The sequence below is a fragment of the Callithrix jacchus genome, chromosome 1 (genome assembly GCF_049354715.1).
Source record: "Callithrix jacchus isolate 240 chromosome 1, calJac240_pri, whole genome shotgun sequence".
In the NCBI taxonomy this organism is placed as follows: domain Eukaryota; kingdom Metazoa; phylum Chordata; class Mammalia; order Primates; family Cebidae; genus Callithrix; species Callithrix jacchus.
Window position 1 is genome coordinate 108,754,724 of NC_133502.1, and position 20,101 is coordinate 108,774,824.

Below are 20,101 nucleotides of genomic sequence, written 5' to 3' on the forward strand. Positions count from 1 at the left end.
TGATAGCTAGAGAAAAAACTTGAAAAATTCTTTGTTCTGGTATATCCTAGTTAACGAGTATTCAGATTAGTCAAGTCTTAACTGCACACACAATACCTGGCTCATCGTTTTTAAAGAACTAGAATACATAATATACAGAATACCACAGCTGTCCTGACATAATTTAAGCCTCTTTTGATGATTCAAGGTATTTTAGGATTTCCATGACATTTAATTGTTTTAGTGCATATGTGCAAGAGTGCCAAAGAAAAGAGCCTGTGAGGAGAGTAATTCCCATATTCAAACAGGATGGCCATTATACATTCCTTGCTCATCATGAAGAACAGAACAATGACAAGGACCAAGCAAATCAGAAGGTGAAAATGGGACAGCCCTGACAATCACCGTCTTTTTTGCTTTTTGAGAAAGCATCTCACTCTGTTGCCTAGGCTGGAGTGCAGTGGCACCATCTCAGCTTACTGCAACCTCCTCCTTTCAGGTTCAAGTGATTCTCCTGCCTCAGCCTTCTGAGTAGCTGGGATTACAGGCGTGCACCACACACCCAGCTAATTTTGGTTTCACCATGTTGGCCAGGCTGGTCTCGAACTCCTGACCTCCACCCACCTTGACCTCCCAAAGTGCTGAGATTACAAACATGAGCCGCGGCACCCGGCCCACAATCACCATCTTTAAAAGTCATACCTTTCTTCTCTCGGAGTTTCCAGTTCCCAGTTCTCCTCATGAGATTTCTTTCTGTCCAAAAATGAAATAAAATAAATAAGTGAAACTTGTTTACTGAAACAAAATACAGTGAAAAGTATGCGACAGTTTTCTCTAGATTTTGTGATTTACATTCACAAAGTTATTCTTCACATTTACCTTCGCGAAGATCCTTTTATTTGAATCACTCACTTCTCTTTAGAATTGTGCGATATCTTGTCAAACTTCAACTGCACTTTCCTCAGTCTAACAAAGGCTATTATTGGGGATGATTTGTTTTAAGGGTCCCCCCCACAGTGGGATAATTATTTAGACAGAAGTTGTACCCCTGAGTGTCTCCTCAAGAAAACTGAAACAAAGACTGTTACAAGGTTGAACTTTGTCTTCAATTAGCTATAAACTTTCTTTGTTCCTCTTCCACATGCAGACTGTTTATATGTCAGTATTTTTTTTTATTTTTAAAGGGACTATGGGAAGGTATCTATGTGTTAAGAATGGATTAGAATTCCTTAATCATTAAAAAACTTTTTTTAAAAAAATCCACCATTCAATAAATCAGACAGCCACATTCTCAAATGCATTTGGCTACTGAAGTCATTAGACAGTAGAAACTTATACCAGGTTTGCAGACCTTATCTGCATGGTTCACTCTCTTGCTTCATTTGGATCTCTGCCGAGATATCACCTGCTTTGACAAGTCTCCCTTGATCATCTTCTCTAAACTAATAATCCTCATCACACTTTATTCTCTTATTCTACTTGATTGTTCTTTCTAGTGCTTATCACTATCTAATACAATAGCACATATGCAGCCTGAGCACTGAGCAACAAAGCGTGATCCCATCTACATACACACACACACACACACACACACACACACACACACACACACAAATTAAAAACTAGCCACATGTGGTGGTGCATGCCTGTGGTCTCAGATACTTGGGAGGCTGAGGTGGGAGGACTGCCTGAGTCCAGGAGGTTAAGACTATAGTGAATCATGATCATACCATGCACTCCAGCCTGGACAACAGATTGAGGCCCTCCTCAAAAAAAAAAAAAAAAATAGCATATATGTGTTGATTGACTTGTCATCTTTATTTGCCAGAATGGAAGCTTCCTAAAAATAGGAATTGATTTTTCTTGTTGCCAATCCCTGGAGCCTAGCACATAGATGTTCAATAAAGACTTTTTTTTTTTTTGAGACACTCTCACTCTGTCTCCCAGGCTGGAGTGCAGTGGTGCAATTTCAGCTCACTGCAACCTCTGCTTCTTGGGTTCAAGCAATTCTCCTGCCTCAGGAGAATCCTGGGATTATAGGCACGTGCCACCATGCCCGGCTAATTTTTGTATTGCTAGTATAGACGGGGTTTCACCTTGTTGGCCAGTATGGTCTCGAACTCCCGATTTCAAATGATCTGCCCACCTCAGCCTCCCAAAGTGCTGGGATTACAGGCATGAGCCACCATGCCCAGTCAATAAATACTTATTAAATGAATAATTATTTTGGTCTTATTGATAATACAAAAGTAACCTACATTTCAGAAATTGCTAGTTGATACAAGAAACAGCAATTTCTGTGTTAAGCACCACAATGTTTAACTGAAAACAATGTGCTGGCTAGTAGAAAGGGTGCAAGAAACAGGGTGGGTCCTCACAACCCTAAAATCTAATACATGACATATGATAGATCTGCCTATCAATATGATCAATAACAAAGCCGGAAACCATTTTCCAAATACTGTAAGAATTACAAGCAAGCCCTACGCAATATAAGATTTCAGAGGAAGTTTTTTTTTTTTAATTGGAGTGGTAAGAAAAGGTTTCCTGGAGGCAGGGTTGAACTGCATCTTGAAAGGAAGTACAAAAGTTAACTAATTACAAAGTTAGGGGAACAGCTCACATAGGACTATAGAACTCTAAACCAATTATGAGTTCAAGGTATTCCCGAAACCATTCTCAGTTTTGATAACTCTTTAGAAAGACTCACAGAGGTCACTGAAAGCTATTTTATACTTACGGTTATGGTTTAATACAAGGAAAAGATGCAGATTAAAATCAGCCAAAAGAAGCAGCAAGTCATAGGGCAGAGTCAAGGAAAGGTAGCTTCTAATTATCCTCTCCCCATGGCGGAAGGAAAGTGCTATTTGGCAGCATTGATGTGTCACAATATTCATGGAATATTGCCAACAAGGGAAGCTTGATAAGCCTTGATATCCAGAATTCTCACTGGGGCTCCATCATGTAGGCACAGTCAACTGCCCACGTGGTTTTTCTCAACCTTTAGCCTTACAGGAAGTCAAGCTGATACTACATGACCCAACACTCCCACCTTTGTTGTTGTGGCTATGGGCTCCAACCTAAAAACACATTGTTGCTACTTGACTGACCCAAACAGACTCCTACCCAGCATGATACTTCAACTTAGAGATTACCTACCACAATCTATCTTTGGGCCGGGTTAAATTATTTACTAAACAGGGAGAGAGTTTATATAAACCTATGATCAGAACAGTAGTAAATCACAATAATGATAGTAAGCCTGTGACTATATTGTTCCAGGATAATTCTGTCAGGATTTGTCAGTTTTACAGATAATTTATATAAAGATAACTGCTTTTGAGAAGTGAAATATTCAGAATAAGCATGTATGGGGGAATCAAATTGACAGATTGTTTACATTTTCTAAATAACATCCCCAATCCTCTAATGTTGTCTAAAAGATTTAGTAAATTGGAACACTCCATTGACTGTTTTTTGTAATTGAATATGATTTTCTTGATTTCTCAGATGAATCAAGCAGCAAACTAGTTATGAATCCTATGGCAGTTATCTATTGCTATGTAACAAACCACTCCAAAATTGAATGGCTTAAAACAACCAAATATCTTATTTGCTTATGATTCAGTGGGTCAATGCTTTGGGCTAGGCTCAAGTAGATGGTTTGAATGGTTTGGCTGTGTCCCCACCCAAATCTCATGTCGAGTTCCCATGCGTTATGGGAGGGACCTCGGGGAGGTAACTGAATCATGGGGGCAAGTCAATTACCTCCCCCAGGTATTGCCTTTCTCACAATAGTAAGTCTCACAAGATTTAATGGTTTCAAAAAGAGGAGTTCCCCTGCGCAAGCTCTCTTTGCCTGCCACCTTGTAAGATGTGACTTGCTTCTCCTTGCCTTCCACCATGATTGTGAGGCCTCCCCCACCATGTGGAACTGGAAGTCCATTAAGCATCTTCCTCAGCAGCATGAAAACAGACTAATACATGGTTCTTCTACTGCTTTATTCTGGGATCACTTATGCAGCAGCCAGCATCTGTGACTTGACAGGGGCTGCGTAGTCTGAGAAGGCCTCACTCACATTACTGGTGGTTGGTGACATTAATCAGAGTGCCTCAGTTCTCCTCCATGTGGCCTTCCCAGCACTCCAGCTCAGCTAAGACTTGTTCACACAGGGCTATATCCAAAAGGATTAGAGACAAAGAAGCCTCACAACTTTACTTCCCCCTCATTCTGTTAATCAAAGCAATCTTCAAGACCAGCCTCGATTTAAGAGCAGGTGAAATGGACTTCACCTCGATAGAAGCAGCTACAAAGAATATGTGGCCATTAAAAAATGTCACAAATCCTAAACACAGTTTCTTTTTCTTCAGTCTTTAATACAAGTTTGTAAGTAGATGGCTAGGCCCTCACTTTCCTATAAAAAGATGAGTGTTATTCTGCATAAGCAGAAGACAACATTGGTTTGACTTCTCTAAGCTGCCATTTAAAAACATTTTCAAAAGCATTTGAGGCCATGTGCAGTGGCTCATGCCTGTAATCCTAGCACTTTGGGAGGCCAAGGCAGGTGGATCACTTGAGGTCAGGAGTTTGAGACCAGCCTGGCCCACATGGTGAAACCCTGTCTCTACTAAAAACACAAAAAATTAGCCAGGCATCGTGTAGGTGTCTGTAATCCCAGCTACTCAGGAGGCTGAGGCAGAAGAATCACTTGAACCCAGGAGGCAGAGGTGGCAGTGAGACAAGATCGCGCCACTGAACTCCAGCCTGTGGGTAAGGGCTAAAAGTGAGACTTCCGCTCAAAAAAAAAAAAAAAAAAAAAAAAAAAATATATATATATATATATATATATCAAACCAAAAAACAAAAAGCCATTTGAATGTTTAATTTTTAGTGGCATTTTCTGAGTTGTTACTAATTGGTAAAAGGTTATTTTTCTTATTTTAATTAATTTGGTATTTTACTCAGGCAGAGTCCTTCCATGGTAGAGAAACTTGCATCTTTTAGCTCTTCTATAAAAGGACTCTTCAGCCTGTCCACGATGAACACACCCACATTCAGAGCCTGGCTAATGGGGCTGCTCTGAAATGCTCAACACCTGTGGGGAGGCCACTTCCCTGGAGAACAGGCTTCTGAAAGTAATCCCCTTCCCTGCAGGAAAGGCTTCCTGGAAACAACTGGAACCACTCTGTAGAGAAAAAACATTTACTAGATATTGCAGCTGGGCTGTCAGAGGAGTTTAATTCCCAAGTATGGAGAATTGACTTGAGGATGAAATAGAAGCAGAACAGAGAGTTAAGTCAGGTGCCGGGTTGTGCTGTGGCTTTTACCAAGGCTTTGTGCACTGTGATTTCTCCCAGTGCCTTGAGACTGGCATTTCTGGAGAAGTAAAAATTAGTCATTCAGAGAACAGAACTAAAATTTCAGACCGTATAAGCTGTCACCAGTGATCTTTATCATTGCAGACCTGAGTCCTGTAACAAAATGCTTTATTCCCTCTGTGGTTATTAAAATTTCATTGCTCCAAATGACACTTCCCTTTTCTGGCTCCCCTGGGGAATCAACTCTATTTGACTTCATGGTCAGTGGTCAGCTGGATGGCTATGTTTTCTGATGTCTACTTATTCAGATTTTTCTTTCCTGCTGCCTGAAAGCAAGGCTTAACATGGGCACAAACTGCCCTGGTGCAGAGGAAGTGATTAGGAACATAGAGAAACCACCCTGCTCCTATCAGCAGTGAAATATTTTCAAGGAATTGACCTTGGAGTTTCTGCCAGTTGGAAACCATGGTAACCACTACTTGCCCCCGGAAAATTATTTCTCCTCACAGCATCCCTGTCAATCAGCGCAGGCTTCCTCCAAACTTCAAAGCTGTGATCCTAAAAAAGGATATCGCAGCTAAAACCTATGATTCAAAAATGTGGATGACCCTTGGTATTTGAGACCTAGAGAGGCACCAGTTCTTCATGCTCCAACTCAGAGGCCCTAGGCAAGTAATAATAGCTAGTATTTATATGGGACTGAATATCCAGCAAGAACTTTTTAAAGCATTTTATACATGCTGTATTAGCTCATTTAATGCTTACAACCTCATAAAACAGGTACAATTATCTTCATTTTACATGTGAGAAAACAAGGCACCCAGATTAGAACACTCACATGGGATCAATGAGGCAGGCTGTCTAACCCCGGCAGCCTGCTCAGGAATCCAGGCAAAAGCCACTGTATTACCTCTTATTAAAGAGAATAACCCCATTCTGGGTTGAGAGGGGATTGCAGCTCTTTGCCAATGAGTTTTCCCCCTTGGAATATAATATATCACTCCTTGCCACCTCATCATCCTGGCTGTTAAGGCCCTTGTATTCATCTGGTCTAAATAGTAAAACAGAAAACACTTCTAGTATTTACAAAAGAAGAAATTTACTACCAAGCCATTGGTTACCCAGGTGATGGAGGAGTTGAGAACCAAATATGGGATGGCAAAATAATCAAACTAGTGACAGCAGGCTGCAGAGTCAGAGGAAGAGGGTCCTCCTGTGTTGCAGGAGCCCAGCTGCTGACATCATCCAACTAGAGCTGGAACTACAGCAATACCTTCTGGAGGCAGCTGGAGCCACAGGGGAGTCTCCCAACTCCTGCTTTCCAGTTTATCCTTCACATTGTTGCCAGGTTGGCCCTTATAAACTCAGACCTAATTGTCCTATCCTGATGCTATAGTGTACACACATCTGACACTTCTGCCCCACTAGGGCACGCCTTACACTACAGCACTTCTGAACGCTCCAGTGACTCCCAAACACATGGTACGGTTTCCACCCTTTGTCTCATCTGTCTGTCCACTCATTCTCAAATGCTGTTCCAGCCAGAGTCCCAACTGGAAAAGGTAGCACACCCAAAATGATGCCCAAAGGGATTTCTGTATAAAGGGAAACTTTCACAGGAGGGGGAAATACAGGGAGGATAACCTCAAGGGCTGATGAAGTAATATAGGATCAGCCACAGTGGAGACTTACCACTCATGTGCTAGAAAAGAAGGGAGAGTATTCATTGGGACTCAAAAGGAGAGGTTCCTGTTGAAGTCACTTTGAGGGGAGCCATGACCTTTAACTTTAGACTGAGAAACAATCAGCCTGAAGCAACTTCTTAGGAATGAAACCAGGGGAATAAAATATCCTAACCTCACTCTCCTCTTCCACCAACTGCCTGTTTAGGCTACCCATTGAACTGTTATATGTTAAGGCCAAAGGGTTCAAGAGCCAGTCGGTATGACTCATCCAGCTCAGAAGTGTGGGATCTGGAGGGGCAAACAGGATGTCTAGCACAAATACCTTTTCCCGACATTTCCACTGCAAATTTCTGCCATCCATTCTGGAAGATAAAGCCCACATGTTACCTCTTAGTGCTACCTCCAGCTCTCCCTAGCTACGACTTACTCGTGTCTCCCATAGTCTTTCTCCCCACTGTGTCTGCATTATAGATGGCATACACTAAAGTTATGTTTGTCTTCCCATTAGACAATGAGTCCCTTGAGGACATACACCATCTCTATTTATAGTCACAGTATCTGCACATAATGCTAGAGTATTTCTTGCACTCAAAGTGTGGCTGAAGAGTGAATGAATGAACCATTGACAATAATTGGTTCTACATAGACGACATTTTCCATTAGCTCTGAGAACAGAGCATCTTCTTTCACACAGGGATGTCACATCTTTACACAGGTTTGAATGTACTTAATTTAAAAAAGTTTTAAGAACCAACCAACTAATTTTTTTTCTGGGTAAACTCATACAGACTTGATTAACCATGAACAGTATCCACCCTAAGTGGCCATTATATTTACAGAAGAAAGCCTCCTCTAGAAACTCCAATTCATACTCATCTTCCTAAGGAGACGTCAATGTTTCACAAGGAGATTTCATGTCACTCCTCTTCTGGAAGCCTTAGATAACTGGGATATGTAGAGTTTAATACGATTCTCATGTGCAATCAAGAATGTTTTAGTCTGGGTATGGTGGCTCACATCTGTAATCCCAGCACTTTGGGAGGCCAAGGCGGGTGGACCACCTGAGGTCATAAGTTCCAAACCAGCCTGGTCAAGATGGCGAAACCCCATCTCTCCTAAAAATAGTAAAATTAGCCAGGTGTGGTGGCTAGCGCCTGTAATTTCAGTTACTAAGGAGGCTGAGACAGGAGAATCACTTGAACCGAGGAGGCAGAGGTTGCAGTGAGCCAAGATTGTATCACTGCACTCCACCCTGGGAGACAGACCAAGACTCTGCCTCAAAAAAAAAAAAAAAAAAAAAAGAAAAACATGTTTTTTTCAACAAAGCTGTGGATTTAACTCTAGCATAGTTATCTGTTCAAAGCTATCTTTCACTTAATTTAAAATTACATATCAGCAAACTAGTAAGTTAGGAGCAAAGAGATTTGTGGCCACACTGCAAACATAATCTTTCTGAGGAAGAGGATTCCAACTAAGAACCTGGGTGTTCCTAGCGTCCAACCACCAAATAAAAACTCTATCCTCTCCTTTTCTCTGTGCTAATTAAGACAGACCACTAGTGAAACAAAATTATGAGTTTAATCCCAATGTGAGGCAGGTGGCTTTGTGTTTATAGATTTGAAATGTCTGAGCTGGAAGGGGTCATGAGGTTCACCTAATTCAATTCCTTCATTTTTATAAATTGGAAATAACACAAAAGAAATGAAAGTCAGAGGGGTTAAGTGACTAGCTCCTTGTCGTAATTATGTCTGCAGACTGCTTTTAACTCTACATCATCACGCAGCCCATCACTTCTGGAGAAAAAAAATTTCCAAGCACGTCTCTAATGGTGTGCATTTGATGTTTCATCATTCAGTGAGAAGGTAACACATTACTCTGGGGAAAGATTTTTAGGGCTTACATACAATGGGAAGATGTACCAAAGCAACATCCTGGCCATGTTAATTTCTTTTTGACTCTCTAACATCTTGTTTCTTCAGTGTGTCTACCAATAAAGGGGCTTGTAGCCCCCATACATTGTGTTACTTTAATGCTTTAAGGGTTCAACAGTAAGCAATGATGAACATGAGATGCCCTGGCTGTTTCCTCTGAGAGTGCACTGGGCTAAAAAAATGCTCAATCAGCAAGCTTCCTCTTTCCTGCACCTGCTGACAAACCCCAGGAGTACCTGTCTGCTGATGGATGCTGACATCCAAGATAATGCCTTAATCTTACTTTAGCTAAGAGAAAGCATGGATAGGTATGCTATATGTCATTCATTTAATTCATACTCTTTGTTTAAGGCGATTTTAATGAGAAGAGAGGATAGGAAAAGAGGTAGAGGGATAGAGGATTTGTATAGAGGATCTGGAAAAGGAAAGTAGGTCGTGAATTAAATATTTTATTATACTGGCCTGTCAGCTTTGTAATTTAGAGAATTTATTTAAACCACTTGTGTCTAAGTTTCCCTATCTATAAAATGGGAGAGATTGGACTAGGTGAATTTTGTTAAAACCCTTTCTAAATTATAATGCTCTGTATTTTTCTTAAGAGGATAGCAGCACTAAGTCAGATTCTTCCACAGGTTACCCTGATGACCTGGAGGAGGAAAACACCTTGACTCTAGTTTCCATTTGAATAAAGGAAACTCTGGCTATTCTGCAGTCCTTCTCTTCCTCTCTTAACCCAACACTACGTACATATGTTTAGTCACTTTTGCTATTCTTTAAGGCTATCTTCACACTGGAGTAGTGACTTGGACAGCAACAGAAGCCTATCAGATGACAGAAGTAAATCAGCCATGACCTGCAGAAAGACAGCAAAACCTTGGTCTGTAGATTACAGTGTCTACAGCACACGCTGCAAAAAGTAAACATCAAATGCCATATTTTGGACTGCTTTGCCTTGTGCATCATCTTGCTCACCATGCAGTTTTTAGCAACTGAAATCAGTTGGCCTCTTCTGTGGAATACCCACTTTTCCATATCTGCTATCTTGGCAAGCCTCAGTTTCTTCTGGTGAGTAGAACTAGGTATCTGCCTCCCCACCGCCCACCCTGTAACTATTTGTATCCACTCATAACCATGGAGACTTCTGGTCTTTGGGTAAGGAGAAAGCAGACATTTTGAGGTAGAGGTGCCTGGGAAAGAAAGAGGGATAGGATGAAGGCAACAAAGAAGATGACATGGGACAGGCCTTTCGGAGCCTGCCCACACCTGTCTTCACTCCTGTGGGGCAGAGTAAGGATTTGAGGAGACTTATTAAGACTCTAGGGGGGCTCTTGGCACAGCACTGCTATATCTAGGCTTGAAGTCAAGTAGAGTGCAGAGCTGGGAAAGGGATGTTTTGCCCACTCCTCCCAGGATTCTGCCTGTTTGGCACCCTCACCGTACAAGCAGCCTGGCACAGAAGACAGCTTTGATTAACACCAGGCACACAGGCAGCTATAAGGCACCTTATGAGCCCAGCAGAGAAGAACACGGGCACATTAGTCCCGGAGGCCATGGGGATACAGCTAATGTTCGGGTTTTGCAGCAAGACTGAGGTGCTGCCATTAAACAGATCGAGGCTCAGTGTTACTAAACATTGGCAACTAATGTGGTCTCATGTATACATGTAAGCTGCTTAGTGCTTACCAAACGTTCCATGAATGCCCTTACATTTCCCAGTTTTATTTGTAGTTAATTTGTACCACGGGACTAGTTCAAGCCAATAAGCTGTAGGCAGAAGTGAGCCGTGCCATTTCCGGATCAAATGTGAAGAGCTGGTGTCTTTCCTCCATCTATCTCCCCTTTCTGTGGGAAATCAGAGACCAGGTACTGGAGATAAAGGGTCAGTGGATGGACAAGGCTGCTTTGCTTGAATCACATGGGACTTAATGTGAACCCCAAATAAGCCTTGTGTTAAGCCTTTGAGATTTAGGGGTTACTATAGCATATGCTAGAAAGTGAACTGTTACAGCTGGGCACCAGGCCTGTAAAGGCAAGATTCTCTTCTTGTCTTTGGAATATAATTCCTGCCTCATTATATCATCAGTACCCAAGTGCCACCAATTTTACCTTTCCAGAGTCTCCATTCCCATGCCACAATGTGTTAGGAACCTCATACAATAATGTCCTAAAACTATTCTCCCTACCTCCAATCTTCCCCTACCTGTAAGTCATTCCTTATCCCGCTATTGGAATTATCATTGTAAAACACAAATCCATTAGATACACAGAGTCACTGGGAGGAGTCCAAGGTGGCAGGCTGAGAGGCAGCCTCTCAGCACGAGTGTCACCATTGTCTCTGCGGATGTCTGCTGGTGGTCCCCCACTCTGAATTTTAAAGTGACTTCCTTGACCACTGAAAATAACTTTCTTGAGTTCAGAGATCAGGAGTCCAAATTCTAATTAAGTGATTCAAGACAATCTCATATTCTAACTCAATTAAATATTTAAGAAAATATCTTCAATTCCCTGTCTTTTCTTTACATGAATATTTTTCTCATTGAAACTAATTATATTTACACTTGTATTACACTTGTTTCAAAAAGTATTTAAACTTTTTAAAAAGTGTTTTTAAATATTAATTTTGGTTTTTAGCCCAGTAAGCAAGCATTTGTCTGCATTTGAGTAGCTTCAGACAGTATCTGAAAGGAGAGGGCAACAGATTGTTTTTAAAAAATAGGTCTCTGTGTATATATGTGTGCATGTATACACACCGATACATATATACATCTGTGTTTTTATTGCCATGCCAGCAATGATCTTCCTCCTCTCTGTATAACTGTCCCGCCAGTGATACTCCTTCATAAGACAGCATTGCATTAGCATGTATTTAAGAGATGACTAAAATAACCCACTGTGCTTCTTCTCACACTGCAAATGTGTGTGGCCTGCCTCTGTGTAGTGTCCCTAGGGGTCATTATGGGCTATATCAGTACTCGTGGCTCTGCCTCTGTCCCCTAGATCTTCTGATGTGCTTTTGCTCAAAATGGCCAGTGGCCAGCTAAGCCAGTCTACCATTGTCCCTCCTCAGCTGCCTGCAGCCACAGCCACTTGTCATGTGGTTTAGCGTTCTACTTCAGTGCATCCTTGCGCTCTCCCTTTGCCCCCTTTGATTTGGCAGGAACCGGCCATATTTTATCAATGAAATATAGCAGGGCTTTACACAGCCCTTCCCTCCTCCCCCAGTCACCCTGCATGAAAGAAGGGATGAATCACAGATGACAACACACTTTCAGGCTGGAGCTGACTGGCACAGAACAAAGGGACCATGCCATACTTTAGGGAGGTCTCTTTTGCCTGGTGATTTGGCCCCTTGGGGACAGGCTGTGTCTTGTTTCTGAGTCAGTGAGTTATTTTTGTTGAAATAGAGGTGTTCTATTCAGTCCCTGGTGACATGAAATCAATGAATCTCAAGATTTGGGGCAGGCTCTAGAGCTTGCCACATCAGAGGAAAACACCGATTAAGGATTAATGTGATCTGGGTAACACCCAAGTCTAAACAATGGCATTGACACAGTGCCAACATGTGGCTGGGTTACCCAGCAGCATCTGGGATCCACTGAGAGCTGAGGCTCTTTGATTTCTAACCTTTGAAGGGTGGGGGGAACAAAAGACTTGCTGGAAAGCCTTGATTCGTGCTATGGTGGTGGTAGTAAGTTCAGGATCAAATGACCACTTCATCTTCAAAGATTCCTGAGGTCACGCAGCACTGAAGGAGACTAGGGTAGGAAGTTTTATTTTAACAGTGATTTGATCAAGGGCTCAAGTAACTTGTTCTAAGTGCCTTGTGCCAAGTGGATAGTGGACCTATCTTCTCTGCATAGACCCCAGAACTGTCCAGCTAGAGAAATTCCAACCCAGTTTATCAGGAATTATCCTAGCACTCAATGAAGAAGGCTCTCTATTGAATATGGCAATGCTTGTGAGGACCTAAGTAACATATCTTCAAATATCTGTCATGCACACCAAAGGTGTAAGCTGTAGGGGGCACATAGCAACATATTCAAGCTTATGCATGTGGCATTTGAGGTCAGGACATGGAAAAATACTGAGACAGTGTGTGTATGTTATTTGTGCATGGGAATGAAACCTCTTGACCCTGAAAACAGGACGGGGAGTAAGTAGTGTGTGTGGGGTGATAAGGAATGCTGAAAACAGCCTCCTGAGAATACAGTTTGAGTGTGTATAAGGTCACAGGTGCCTCAGCAACCCACCTCAAATGACCATCTAGTGGATGTTTGTAGTTAATACAAGCCCTTTCAATAAACACTTGGTGGTTGGATGCTGGGGCGCACTCCCTTGGGAGAGCTACCTGCTAGCCCTGCTCAGCTGGAACTGTCTGTGTACTTCGTTCTTGGCATTCACTGCAAGCTATAAGCTCTGCAACTAGTGATCCCGATATGAGTACCTTGAATTTACATGTAAAGGTGAAGAGCTCATCCATTTTCAGGAAATCCCGATAAGGGACAGTCCTGACTCCCATCAGGAGGATGGGATGCACGTGCAAAAACATCAGGGGCTGGGTTATCAAGAGTCAAGAAATGACCAAAGAGCAGAAAGTATTTTTTAAAACAGTGCAACTGCTACTTAAGGCTATTCAGTGCGCTCTAGAGCCTGGAGCTCTACACAAGCTTATCCTCTTAATTCGGCAGGAATGCCTTCGGTTTCCTGATGAAGGAACCTTAGATTTAGTTATGGGAGTGGGTAAGTGGCTGCCTGAAAAGACCGTATGAGGAAGGTCATTTTACTAATGTTGCTATTTTGACCACCTGGGAGCTGGTACGCTTTGCACTGTATCCTCTTTTCTGCTAGATTGCCGTCAGACTGCCCATTTTCTCCACGTGAAGGGAATTCAGGAGATTCAAAGGACAGGGAAAAACAGGAACCAGAATAACCGGGAGAGATTTCTCTCCCTGCTTCATTCCCTTCTGTGGGGAATAAGGAAAAAATTTTTTTTTAGTGAGGATAAGGACGGACCAGAGCCTTTTTCTCCCCCAATAGATAAGCTGTTGCCCTCTTTTCTTCCACCCTTAAAAGGACCTGCATCTGTTGGCAACATTAAGGAACAGTGCCTCCTATGCCTCATAAGGAGATTGGAGGCCACCCAAGGGACAGTTCTTGGATAAGACCCCTGGTCAGCAAACATCTATATGATCCAGTGGCTGCATCTCCTTGACAAACTTCCCCACTGGAGGGGTGCCTCCAGGAGTGATGGAAAGTGGCTGATTGTCTTCCTAATATGCAAGTTCTTACTTCCTACTTCCAGCATGGGCCTTTCTGGCCTTGTCTTTTTTCTGTTTCCCTAGAGTATAAAGGAAAGTTGCATGCTGATTCCTGGGTTTTATTCCAGATAGCTCTGGCTTACTTGTTGCCCACAGAGGCTTGGGGCAGGAGAGTTGCTAATATGCCATGGAGTGCCTATTTAGTCACTGGCAGTCTAGGCGAGTTGCCCATTTCTGGGTTTGCGGTGATGGAGGGGAGGACAAGAGGCACAGACCAAGTCCCCGAGAGGCTGCAGGAAGCTCCAGCCCAGTCCTAAGAATCCTCCTCACCATAGTCACGTGCCTTAGTAACTGTGCCCAGAGAGTGACCTGCTGCTTGCTGTGCTGCTGCTTTTCCTACTTCTGCCCTTCCCTGACAGCCCTTGCATGTCTCAGCTGACAAGCAATTCCTTGTTTTCCCTAGCTCCCTATAGAAAGGGCTAAGAAACAGTCCATGTGCACCCCAACCTTATTAACCTAAGGTGGGCAGAGGGGTGTGGAGCAGCCTAGAGTACAGAGCCCTGGGGAGGAGCCCAATGATAAGGGGTGCTCTCCCATAGCCATATGTCAAATGCTAGGCTGAGGTGGATGAGCTATGCCAGCTGCTGTCATCTTCAGAAGATAGATGCAGCCGTAAGATGCTTGTTTCGCTTTTTATAAAATGTTTAAAAACACCTTGGCTGGGAAATTTTGAAGCAGACCCTGTGGCTCCTCCCCTGAGCCTCTCTGCTTGGGGGTAGTAAAAATAACAAAAAGCCCAGTATATTTTCAGTACCTTACCTAAGAAGGTTGGCTCCAAGCGTAGGTGGTCTGGAGGATGAGAGGAGAGGTCTTCTCCCAGCCTGCTACCCTCTTGCCTCCTGCCTTCGTGCTTATATTCCTACACTTTACCACCTGGTTGTTTTCTGGCCTCTTGCGGCTACTTGTGGGCTTCATTCCTCTCAAGGCAAGAGCAGCAACAGGTGGCAGGCTATTAAGAAGTGAGGCTGCCTAAGGAGCCCGGAGCAGATGGGAAGAAACTGGCCACAGCCCTGCTTTCCCAAGCTCACTTCTGAAACATTCCAGCTGAAGGCTAATGCAAGAAAATGGCCAGCACCTAAAAACATTTTTTAAAGTTGTTTGTTTTCTTTTTTTATACACTTAAACGAACTCATTGCAGATTTATTACCCTGGCAGCTTGCAGTCACATTCTGATGACTTTCAAAGGCCAATATATGGTAAAAATCACTTAAAATATCCATCTCTTCCATGCCTTAGTTTAACAGGTCGGCTTTATCTTTGGCCATTTCTGTATTTTATGTGCTATTTACCTGTCTCATAACCCCTCGAAATGCATACAAAGGACAACAGATTTAATAGCTTCTCTTTTCATAAAGGGCCACCGACGTTGTGTCCAATTGTCAGAATATAACCCTGCTACTCCTTTCCTATTGTTAGGAACAATTTCGTACTTTTAGCTTATAATCTTGATTGGCAAATAGCAATGACTGACTTTATTGGTAATATCAGCTTCCATTTGCCAGCCTCTAAGTTCCTGAACTTTTTACAAACTGTGCCTGTTAAATTTGTATCTATTGTCTCTGGGTCCTTGCTTCACTCCACTACTGTCATTACAGATGATTCAGGAAAAACTGGAAAACCAGCTCCAGTGTGGCAAGATGCCATGCAACACTGGCAGCACAAAATCCAGGAACATTTTAACGGGTGGAGTGAGGTGCCCTGATATGGGCCTTACAAACTTTCCTCATCAAAATATACATATAGTTGGCGATTCTGCTTATGGGGTGTATAGCATTACTAGCTCTTGCACACGTGAAGGGCATTACCAATGAACCTTTACTAGCTTTGCTTCTTGCAGTGCAAGAGCTCCTATGTGCCCATCATCACCATCTTTACATCACACATATTCACTCTCATTCTAGGATACCCAGTCCCTTATCAGAAGGGAATGCACGAGCTGATCTTCTGGTATGGCTCCAAATGTGGTTTGCAGATTCTCCTGCTTTTTGTGAACTCAAGCTGATCATGCTTCCTTTTTCATCAGAATACCCACAGTCTTAAACAACAGTTTCATTTGACTTGCTCAAGCTCGCATGATTATTAAAACTTGTCCTAATCGACAATGACATTCTCTCGCTCCCTTTTCCTTAGGGCTTGGTGCCAACCCATGAGGTCTGGTGCCTTATGCCATCTGGCAAACTGATGTTACTCAGTATCCACCCTTCGGATGTTTTAAATTGCTCCACATTACCGTGGACACTTATACAGGCTTATACATGCTACCCCCCGGACTGGAGAAAAAACTAAAGATGCAGTTATTCATTTGCTTAAATCTATTATAACATTAGGCTTCCACAAACTATAAAAACTAATAATGAACTTTACAATCTTAGCGCTCAATTTGCATATGCACTGCAACTTTAACACATACAACACAAAACTGGCATTCCTTATAACTCAACTGGTTAGGTTATTATAAAATAAACTCATCAAACTCTTAAAGTATATCTTAATAAATAAAAAGGGGGAATATGGGGCTCTGTCCCTGAGAACAGGAGACCACAACAACCCCCTCCCAATCATGAAGGACCTGTTGTTGGAGAATCGACCAGCAATGACGGTGATGACTCGGAAGGCACCGGACATTACCCAAGGACAGCTAAAGAAATTGGATCAACAAGCAACTGTCTGGCTTGTCACCATGGAAGCCCCTGCAAGTGCAGAGAACCCATTTCTTACGTATCTGGCGGTAACTGGGGAAACTTCTGAGAAAGTAAGACAGACACAGATGTTCGGTGCTGGTAATTCTTGTCCTTTGCCAAGTGGCATCAACTCAAATACATGTTTATTGGAGTCCTGTTCTCAATCCCCCTGTTTTCAATGTTATTACATGGTGGGACGCTGACCTGCTTGGTCATTTCATGATAGTTCTTGGACAGGAGGTCAATAGGTGCCCCTGTCTTACCCCTTAATTGAAAATGTGAGATGGATTACACTTAATGACTCCTTGACTTTATTGTCTAGCAATCCCCCTCTTTGTTTTTCCACAGTGGCACACGATAAGTGTCTTACTCTCATTCCTCAGGAGTATCTGTACTATCAGCCCAAAAGGGATGCTTAGCTTGCAAATTTGACCTTTACTTCTGCTGTTACTACTAATCTTACTGAGGTCACTAATGAAGCTACGCGAGTGCCTGATATCCCTATATGCCGTCTGAGTAGGGACTGGTGATTTAAGTTTGAGGCCGTCCAGTGGTCTCTGTGAAGACACCCTGTGCTGCGTCAAGGGCCTCTGATTAATAATGGCACCTTACTTGATTGGGGTCCCCATGCTTATTTTATATCTGCAAATCAGACTATTGGATTTGGGAGTCTCTCCAATAGTTCTATCACCTGGTCAGAGTACGGGCTTTCAGGACCAATATTACACCTAAAAGTAAAATAAGCATTAAGCCCTGATCATACCCAAATCTGGAGATTAAGACTTCCCTTTTTTGAACAAGTTATTTCACATGGTGAATTTATTACTAGTGGTGGCAACTATACCTTTTCTTTGCACAATAATGTTACTGATACAGTCCTGATTTGTACTATGGACCCTTATATACTTCTGTTTGGGCAAGGTGTTCCTAACATAGAGCAGAATCAATCATTTTATAGTATTAAAGTCTCTTCCAGTAACTGGTATGCTACATGCTTGTCTCATCAAAACATTACACAGTTAAATATAACCTATGTCATGATTTTAAAATGGCATGCGGAATTGTGGCTGCCTGTAAATTTAACCTGAAACTGGGAAGGAGATTCCACCTTGCAATTATTTAGGAAAGTACATCTGCAAGGAGCTTATCACAACCATTTGTCTTTTCAAATTTCTACTCTTGACTATGAATTAAAGAAACAACTTGAAGAATGGTTGCAGCAATTACAAACAAGTACCCATCAACAGTTACAAGAAGGCTTTCAATGGTTAAACTTGAACACTTGTTTGTCTGGGTTAAACATACACATTTGGGTAATAACCACTATACTTACTCTTTTTTGTATCTGTTTGCTAGGCATCTGCAGATGGCTCTGTGCTGCCACCGGATGCATCTATGACCAGGGAAGAACGATAGAAGCTTACCTTGCATTGGATGACCAGCATGCTCTGAGAATTAAAGAAGGGGGAGATGTACAGGGTTCATGGCAACATATTCAAGCTTATATACAAGGCATTCGAGGTCATGACATGGAAAAATATAGAGGCACTGTGTGTATGTTATTTGTGCATGGGAATGAAACCCCTTGACGCTGAAAACAGGACAGGGAGTGGAGTGTGTGGTGTGATAAGGAACTCTGAAAACAGCCTTCTGAGAATGCAGTTTGAGTGTGTACAAGGTCACAGATGCCTCAGCAACCCACCTCAAATGACCATCTAGTGGATGTTTGTAGTTAATACAAGTCCTTTCAATAAATACTTGGTGGACGGATGCTGGGGTGGACTCTCTCAGAAGAGCTTCCCCCATACCTGCTCAGCTGGAACTGCCTGAGTACTTAGTTCTTGGTGTTGATTGCAAGCGGTACGTTCTGCACCAGCTCACATATCAAATGTCCACTCTTCCTCCTTCCACATGCTCTTGAGGTGATGTCAGATCCTTTGGAGATCCGTGCTTTCCTTTCTGACTTTTGAACAGCTACAAGTGAACCACAGAGGTCTCAGAAAATGGTCCTGAAGTGGCATCCAGCATAACTTTTCATTCCGAGGAGGTGTGTCCAGGCTTTCACTGGAAGGTAATTTTATTGACATAACATTCTTCAGATAAGTTGCCTTCATTCTTTAGAGGAGACTCCTAGTGCTTTTTAAATTCCTGATATTATGCCAGGAGGAAAACATCAGATAGATGCTTATATCTATTAGCATTCCTCTTTGATCACTTGCTAATCTCCTCCCCCAGCTCAGGACTGTCTGAGGACATCAAAGAACAAGAAATAGTAAACACTGGAATCTGGTAATCCTGACCCCTGTGCACCAGGAGGACTCTTTGAAGAATTTGGAATGGATTTGAGAAATGTTCTCCCTCTTTTTCTAATTTCATTAATTTGGGAAAGCAACTATTTCTTTGACTTTCACTCAGTTTTCTGATCTGAAAAATAAATGGATTAGGCCAGAAAGTTCTAAGTATCTTTCCAGTTCTAAACAATCTTAGCTTTTTCTTCTGAGCATTATTCCTCAGTTGTCACAATCTGCAATATTTGCAGCATTTTTTTTTAAACATTATAGGAAAGCCAAGTGGCAGCTGCAGGTATTTACTGACCTGTGCTGTCAAAGTCTTTCCAGGTTGCTCTTGCATGCAGCTGGAGATCCCATGGCTACAACCAGCCACAGGACTCCTCAATTGTCCTCAGGACTCTTCAATTTAAAAAGCTTATTTATATATGTTATTTCATTTGCTCTTCCCCAAAAGTCATGTTCAGTAGGTTACATAGGTATTACTATCTGTGAGGCTCAGAGACGTTAAATGATTGGCCTCAGAGCCTGCCTCTGAGAGGCAGAATAAGAACTGGAATCAAGTGATCTAATAGCAGAACTGAGGCTGGCTCTTCTCTGGGCAATTGCTTCTTGGCTGACAGAGGTTGCCTCTATCAATCTTGTCTATTCCTTAACCTTGTGGGAGAGCATCATGACCTACTTGATCATTCACACATGAACTAAAAATTGATTGTTAAGAGTCTGGGAAATTATAAAAGGGCTGCTAAAATATTCCATATCGAATCAATTCATTGTACAGTCTGTCAGTCCCATATTGCATCTTCCATGCCAGATCTTTTTGTTAGGTCGGGGGAGGTAAAGAAAAAGCTAAAGCTATCATCTTATTCCCTCCCCTTTAGCAACTGCCTGAAGCCTCCT

The 20,101-nt window shown here is 42.4% G+C and overlaps 1 non-coding gene across 1 annotated transcript; it reads right to left on the reverse strand.

The window, feature by feature from the left end:
* Positions 1-19,466: 19,466 nt before the first annotated feature.
* On the reverse strand, positions 19,467-19,597 carry LOC118148410 (small nucleolar RNA SNORA44). Its single transcript, XR_004735220.1, has one exon. It is a non-coding gene; the product is annotated as a small nucleolar RNA SNORA44 (small nucleolar RNA).
* Between the last annotated feature and the right edge of the window lie 504 nt (positions 19,598-20,101).